The 8,563-nt window shown below is 42.7% G+C and overlaps 1 long non-coding RNA gene across 1 annotated transcript in view; it reads left to right on the top strand.

Moving 5' to 3' along the window:
• Positions 1-1,179: 1,179 nt before the first annotated feature.
• LOC114590675 (uncharacterized) overlaps positions 1,180-8,563 on the top strand; it is a 136,022-nt gene continuing 128,638 nt past the window's right edge. Inside the window, exon 1 of the long non-coding RNA XR_013391839.1 lies at positions 1,180-1,281. This is a non-coding gene — a long non-coding RNA (uncharacterized LOC114590675). The remainder of the gene's footprint in view (positions 1,282-8,563) is intronic.

Below are 8,563 nucleotides of genomic sequence, written 5' to 3'. Positions count from 1 at the left end.
GACTTATTTACTGACTTCAGACTAAGTTACTTCTTGAAGTTCCTCTGCCCGTAGTAGCCACTGCAGGCCCTAAAATCACCATTGGGGTATTTCTTGCTGTTCTGCTAGTGGGTGATGCTTGCAGTGACATGAAAAGGCACCTTCTCTTACTATATGCTGCTTCCTACTATTAATTGCTAAAAGCTCTTCTGCATGCACCTGATTTCCACCAGAATTATATATGCTGCTCCGCTGCCTGTACATTGATTTGTAATCAAACATTATCTGATAAAAATATTACTGTCTTGCCCCTGGAGGCATGGATGGCTTCAGCTTTCTTTGGATTCTGTTGCCAGGTTAAAATATATCTGTTCTCTTAAGCCTTTGGAGGGATTTAAATTATGTTGTCTGTTTTAATGATTTAATAACTGGCTTTAATTTTAGTTGTATGTAAGTCTTGGAAATAAAATACATAAACTATACAAGAGTGGTTCCAAGGAAACGAGAGATGAGCCTTCAAAATCATATCATTTCCTAAGGTGCATCTTACTGATAACAACTGCTTCATGAAATGGTTCAATCTACTGTGAGAACATATTTTTTAAAAAACTGTTTGGAAAGACTGAGCTTTACATACATAGATTTGAGTGCTGTAGTATGGTGGTTGAGACAGTGATTTGTGAACTCAGATGGGAGCCTGCTGTTTGAAGGATATTGGGGAAAGGTTTCTTGCTGGCAATATTAGACAATTAAACAGCCCGGTACCCAACCAGCTTCTCTTGCAAAATTTGCAGGATTGCTCTCCCATCCCCCATGTTTAATCCAAGAAAACAGGAGTAGCTAACCTGTGGCCCTGCAGATATTGGATTATTAGTTTTTGACTGAATGCTGTGAGGGTGCATCCAGATCAGCCCTAATGCTCTCAGCATTATTTTCCTCTGTAGTATCCATCATCATCAATTTATTTATATGCCACTTCTCCTTGAAATTGTGCTGAAAGTGGCTCAAAAAAAATACCAAATGAACAGTAATAAATAGAACAACTCAAAAACACATTTAGAACAAAAAAGAATCATAGTGTCAACAAACAGAGAAAATAAATCTGTACAACATCATATAAAGCCATACAAATAAGTCAGCTTGTCATTGTGAGTTGATTCTTCTTCCTCCTTTCAGCTCATCTTCTTTTTTTCCTCCCACAGGGATGCTACTGATCTCCAGGAAGGTCTTCAGGGAGGATGGGTTTGAATGGTTTTTCATGGGAAGGTCAGCATCAAAGATTCTGCAGCCCAACCTAGCCAGGTAAGAACTATGTGAACTGGGGTTGCAGACTAGGCTTGTCTTTTGTGGAACTTTGATTACGGTAGGTCATCATGGCTATTGAGCACTGGTGGAGCTGGGGATGGGTGTCATGACTTCTAGTTGTGCCATTTCCCCTACTACTGTGGATTTTGATGGTTGGTTTTTCACAGGATTTATAGCTAGCATTGGATCAGTTCCACCTTCCATTTTGTACCTATTTGTGATTGTAATCCTAGCTGCTTTACAAATATATTGTCTTCCACAGCTGGGATAGTGTGTACTAACTTTGGGAAACTTTAGCATTTGCTAATGACACTTTAAATGATGCAATGAATTATATGCAGGTTTGTGGTTTCCAACAGTAAAACGTACCTTTATAGATTGAAAGGTAATGTATATACAGTATGTTCTCATTTATCAGAGAGCATTGGGAGGCATCCAAAATGTATGGATAACCAGATGTCTGTGGCAGAGGATGGGGTGCTTAATATAGAGAGCTAGTTCAAGGGACAACAAAAAGTGAACTTGGGTAATGAATAATACATTCCTATACCTGCCTACTCATAAGTAAGCTTCACTGAGTTCGGTGGGAGTCTGTGAGTATAGGATTGCAGCCTAAGAGACTTGGATAATTGGAGGTTATGCTGTATTTCGAAGTATAATATTTCAAATATTTTCCAGACTCCATAGAAATGTTTTTATTCTATGACTTGATCACAAGTGTGGTATGCAGGACTCACATAACACAAACCACATGTACCTGATTCCTTCTGGCAAATGGAGAGGATGTGAACTCCTGCCTTCCATTACCCTTTTCTTAATTTACTAATCCACTTTTAATTGCCATCCTTCCCCTGCGCAGATTACTGCACCCTTTCTTCAGAAAGACTCATATGACTCACCCTAACTTAGCTTCTCTGCCTAGGAGGGACCGGTCACATGTGGAACCTTGAAAGCCAGTGTGATACAATGGACAGAGTGTTGGACTATGACCTGGGTGACCAGGGTTCGAATCTCTGCGCAGCCATGAAGCTCACTGGATGACAGTGGACCAGTCACTGTCCTTCAGTGTAATAGGGTTGTTGTGAAGAGAAAAGGAGAGAGGAGAACCATGCACACACCACCTTGTGCTCCTTACAGTAAAAGGTGGTACAAAAATAAAACATAGTTTTCCATCCTACCTACAGAGGCAGTTTTAGGGTAGTGCGACTGCTTCAACCTTACTGGAGGGTTGCACCACACCAATGCTGTAGAACAGAGTGAGAGAGATTGAAATTTGAGACCCCAAAGTCTGCCACGGGCTGCTATCTTTTCCCCTGAACTTGAGTTTATCTGGTAGTAATGGATGGGTACCTTCAGGAGAAGAAAAGGCTAAGGAGTAAACCTTACAAGAATTTGGAGTGGAGTCCCTGATGGTTGGGTGGTGCTTTGTACGCCATCTTCTGGCAACTCCTGCAGCCAAGCTGATGCCAAATGTATTGCTCTGCTTTCCTTTGGACCACATCAGCAAGGAGGGGTTTTGTTGTGTGGGCAGCCCAGAACTTCCATACACACTGCCCAGGCTTGTGCCCTAGGGAGGTCACTTTTGTACTGCTCACCTCGAGACAGATGGATGCCAACATTTTAATGGATGGGTCTGGGAAGTCATGCACAGCATCTCTGAGTAACATTATTTCAGGATATTCTGGGTTATTAAAATGGTGGGTGGTTTTAGCTGCCTGCCACAGATCACACCACTGCTGTTGTCAGTTGCACCTGCTAAGACTACCAGGGGCCCCAGTGATGTTGGGAAACCTGTGGCCCTCCAGGTGTTGCTGGACTACAGCTCCCATCATCTCTCTCCATTGGCATTGCTGGCTGGAGTTCATGTGTGATTATGTCCAACAACATATTGCGGCCACAGGTTCCCCATCTCTGATCTGCTTCCTTGCTCCCATTCTGCTTGCATGAACACCGAGATCAGAGGAAAGTCAAGAGTGAAAAGTATGGGAAGGAGGGGGACAGATGTTTCTAAGGTTAAAGTTGCAGAGCAAGGTCATGAATTGTTTTGCTGGATCAGACTAAAGGAATATTTAGTAGAGTACTCTGACAATGGCAAGAAAACTCACAAGGAGTGCCTCAGATTGATAGCAATTCTCTATTGTTTAATTCCTGTTTACTTTCCTGAGACAGAGGTGTATTCATTGTGTTCTATAGGTGTCTTGGAAAGAGGCAATTCCTTAAAAGCAGGCAGCACTTAAAAGTGAGGCAGTATAGTCAGTTAACTGAAGAAAGTGAATGGACTGGTTAAATGAAATGCACAGGGAGCCATCTTGTGGTGGATATTAAACACATGTGAAAGGTTCCTCTGCTGGGTCAATTTGTATTGGAGTGTGCATATAAAGGAAATGGGCATTTAGAAACATTCTGGGATTTTCCTCCTCTGTATGCATTTATGTCCCTTATAACACTTTCAGGAACCATTTCTAGCATTTATTTCTAGAATTATTTTGCTTGTGCTTTGGGTAAAAATGTCATGTTCTAAAGGGATGTGTTTTCTTTCTCCCTCTGCCCTATAAATAAGGGTTAGGAGGAAATTACAGAGGTGTGTTAATTTAGCAGTTGGCCTTGTGTACACAGCCAGTATTTTATGCTAGTTCTGATGGTGACGGTGGGATGATATTGGTGATATTGAACCCAATTGGTGTCTTTGTTTATGCTACAAGTAATATTCACTCCTACGAGTATGTCTATTTTTACTAACACTTGCATATTAACAGTGGTGATCTTGATACAGTGTGCCTAGGTGAAGAAATATTGTGAATTATTCCTGGAAGTTTATACACCAACAGTTAAAAAAGTATAGCGTTTTGTGCTTTTCCCTTACTGCTAATAGTACTTGAACATGTATATCAGCATCATGATTATTTTAGAAGTGTTCAGGTCAGACTGGAATTTAGTGAAAAAGTTTTTTCCTGGTAAGCCAGAATGCTTGCACTAATGGAATGATCACTTTATGGTGGATTCCTCCTATTCTTCACAAAACAAACTATCTGTATGGAAGCATCAGATTCAGCATCTGTTGGAAAATAAGGCTAGTGAGCAAAGTATTTCCTTAGTTTTGGAACTTGTATGCATTCTTGTTTTATGTTGAATATATCCTATTCCAGAATGGGAAGCTTGTGTGTGTATGTCTGAGTGTCAGGGAGAGAGAGAGAGAGAGAGAGAGAGGGAAGCAGAGAGCACCCCCTCAGCAAAGCTGCTTGCTATTGTCTTGGGATTTTGTCACATTAGTATTTGCCCAGATGGTAGCTTCCTGTCGTGATTGCCTGTTGTGGCAGAAAACTAGAAGCTTCTGAATTGCCCCAGACAAGGGCAAGTGTGCTTCCCACAGATCACTCGCAGGAAGCCACCACAGCTGGTCTTTGTTATGCTGTGTGCACCATTCAGCAGTCTCTCACATCTGGACTGTAGGAATTGGAAGTGATCTGAATCTCTAATATTAGAGCTGTCTGGACAAGTCCTTGGTATTGGAACTAAAAGTTTTTTTCTCTACACAACTTTGAGGGTCAACCCCCCCCCCCTTTTGAATTAGAGGCAGGGTTGCAAAGGAAAAACCTGAGAGTTTCTAAAGCAAAGTGACATCCAGTGGTGACATAATCTGTATGCACCTTGGGGCAAGAAATTCTTGACAAATGCAGTAAAACTGTTTTCAGGAATAGAGTTTACACTGAGCCCTGAGGCTAAGGGACATCTTTTTCTTCCAGCAATTCAATTGCAAATGGATATGCCCTTTCCCATCCTTAATGACCCTTTTTTTGGGGGGGGGTTGATTTTTGTATATAAACTGGGAAGGTGTTACAAGTACCTTTTTTAAGCTTCCTCCTAGCTTTGTCCAAATTTCTTTGACAGATTTCCATATAGATCTTCCTGGTGAGTGGAACTGACAGGGCCCCGAGGGCTGCCTGTTCATTCAGAAGGATCCTTCTCTTCCCTTCATACTCTTTATCTTGTCAGTTGGGATAAGACCCTGATTACGGTGCTTTCCACTCCTTTGTGGTGTCTCTTCCCTCAGCCTAGATGCCTGTCTGTCTCTACAAAGTGGAGGTGACATCTGCACTTCTCTGGCATATTACTGTAGTGAGCAGGGGATTAGGCAAAAGAAAGGAAACCTGAGCAGCACCAGGTTACTTAAAGGCTCAGAGCCAAGCTAAGGCTTGTGTCTGTCTGCAGTAGGGGAGTTGACCCTGGTTACGGAAACAGACATAATTAAAGCCCATTGAAACAGCAGGGAAATCTCTGGCTGGGGAATGTCGCGTCTGACTGCAGCTGAAAACAGATGTTCCCCTCTATGTCTATTCTCCAAGTGTAAGGAGAACAGATGCAAAACAACATTAAAATGGTAGCAAGGCTGTAAATACCATCCCTAATTACTTTCCCAGGTAACACCACTTGCAGCAAGATTCTTTCTTTCTTCTGAAGGTTGCTGCTGGCGCTGCATGGACTTGATTTTTCTTCTTTAAATGTGAATCACTTGCTCCCAAGCCCCTGGTGTCTACTGGGATCCAAGGGATGACACTGCTGTGGTATTAACAGCTGTTTTTGAGCAGTGGAACATGCCCCTAAATTAGACTAAAAGATAAGCAATTTTGGTGAATGGGAAGGCAACTGTGAAAAAGGAGAACTGTCTTGGTTCCTGTTATGCACTGAAGTTCCCACCCTGGGCCAGCAGGGGGATACTGTAGATAGTTTTCACTCAGGTCCACATATGCAAATCAGGGATTGAAAGTGACGTTCAGTGATTGGATAGTTACAGAAAGTGGTTACAGTTGTGTTGTAGTGGAGCTCTATATAAGCAGGCTGGCTGAACCCTTCAGTTTAGTTCTGTTCTGGCCTGTGAATAAACAAGAGCTGTTTGAAGAATCGCTGTGTCGTCTGATATGTTCACCCACAATTTAACAGTTCCCATTTGTGGCTTCCCAGAGGCATCTGGTTGACCACTTGGAAAACAGGTCACTGGACTAGATGGGCCTTTGACCTCATCCAGCAGGGCTCTACTTACCTTCTTAGGTGGGGTGTGCCCATGTAAATGATAGCAGGTTCTCTTTCTCAGATTAGGACAATAGAGTAGCAACCCAAAGTTACAACGCATATTTTTAAAAATAAAAAGATGGTGAGTGAGTGGGTACCGTTAAGGCACATGGAATCCTCTTGCCATTAAAACAAACAGAAAGTCAGAGATGTGTGGTGTTCACAAGTCTTGTTTGTTTGAAATATTTGTATTTCACCTTTCCTTCCACCATGGATCCAAAGGGGGGTTTAAAAACAGAGATAACAATGTTGGCTATAATGAAAGCTGCAGAAGCACCACAATATATGTATAGTAAACAACAACCAGAAGATAAAATAATTTTTTATGGAGTGAAAAATTCTCTGACCATATGCAGAGTCTTTGTATCTTCCTGCTGTTTTAAAGGTTTTATTAAGCTGCATACCACATACCTTTTCCTGAATGTACACAGAAGCAGACCTCTTACTGTTTTTCTGGTTGACCAGTTTTCTCCACCTCCAAGCTATTTCTGCTCATGTCACATTAAACCTTGGCTACCCTAGTACAACATTCAAGGTGAACATGCATGAGTTAAAGCAGTTTTCACCATCCTGGCATCCTCCAGGTGTTTTGGACTACAACTCCCATCAGCCCTAGCTATGCTGGCAAGGTGCCAAGTTGGTGAAGGAATGAAGGCCCAGCAGTGCAGCTACTTAACAGTTTGGGTATATTTCATCTCCATGTTTCACTGCCATTGTAGCATGCTTAAGCATTTATAGAGTGGTTTAGAACATTCAAAGCATGCTACCACCCTTATTTTGCTGTAATCCACACAACAATCCTGTAAATTAGGTCAGTATTATTTCCATCTCATTTTACTGATGGGGAAGGTGGGGACTGAAGTTGAGAGATGGTGGCTTCCTAAGACCACTTCGTGGGTTCACAATATAGGTGAATTTTTGCAACGCAACTTCCTGAGTTGCCAGCTAGACTCTTCACTACTGCACTAAACCTACTCTGCTGTTGAAGGGGCCAGTTCCTTTGGTAATTGGTACTGGGAACTCAGTGTGAACTACTCCAGAGTGCTCTATTTCATGAGAGCTCTGAATTGGCCTCTCTTGATATATGCAAACCTGTATAAATGTGCACACACGTGTGTGTTTATTTATCGACAAAAAGGTGTGCTGTTGATTTTTACCTCCTGAATTCCCTTCAGAGTCAAATCCTCAAGAGACATGAAGCAAAGGTGGATTAACTAATCAAACTGTGATTTCAAATTGATTATTGCAAATTGCCAACCATAATAGAATTCTCATAATGGGAGCCATAAAAAAGGTAGAGCTTGCCGCAGCTGCCTGCAACTGGCTGTCCTTGGCTGCCGTCTCAGCATGAATTTATGTTTCCACTCCTAATGCAGAGATGTCTCTGTGAGTGAATAACTTTGGGCTGCTGTCCTATAGCAGGGACCCCTAACCCTTTCATACTGAAGCAGATGCTCAAGCTGCTGCTTCAGGGTCTCTCTCTCTCTCTCTCTCTCTCTCTCTCTCTCTCTCTCTCACACACACACACACACACACACACACACCCCACTACCACCATCACCGCCACTCTCTTTTACAAGACACCCTTTTGTCCTGCCAACCATACAATATAGTTGGCAGTAATTGGCAGAGCGCCAGCCAGGCGAGTTTGGCTGTGGATTGCTGGCATTTTTTCACACTTCACAATGTGGCGGCAACCCCTGTGTACCTCTTTGCTGGTTTCCTTGGTAACCGCATCACTCTTCGGGAGCTCTGCAATGTCAAAAAAATAAAGCAAGATGACATGGGGGCACCTTTTGCACAAACAACTGCCCTGCACTCCCTCTCTCCCCCCCCCCCCCCCAGGAAAGGATGTTTGGGAAGCATCCAGGAGGAGCTCATTGTGCATGTCTGGACTTTGTATGAGGTGTGCGTAGGGGAGGGGAGCGCAGGGATCATTCTTGCTTGAAGACTTGTCTGCACAGAACACACAGTTCAGCCGGATGCTTAAAGGCTGCTAGTTTGGAAAATGGCTGCCCAGCAAATTGAAGGTGTACATGGAGATGAACAACTCCAGAATTTCTGTGCTGCCTGTTACTGATGAACAAAGATTCAGGACAATCTGGTGTATATTGCAGTGGATTAGGCCTGCGTCAGTGTTTACCTCTCTGAAATGTGGTGGCTTAATTCAGTCTGTTTTTCTGAGCCTCTTCGCCTTTAAGCCTTAGGTACT

The sequence above is a fragment of the Podarcis muralis genome, chromosome 2 (assembly GCF_964188315.1).
Source record: "Podarcis muralis chromosome 2, rPodMur119.hap1.1, whole genome shotgun sequence".
Lineage (NCBI taxonomy): Eukaryota > Metazoa > Chordata > Lepidosauria > Squamata > Lacertidae > Podarcis > Podarcis muralis.
This window is presented reverse-complemented; position numbering and strand designations above follow the sequence as displayed.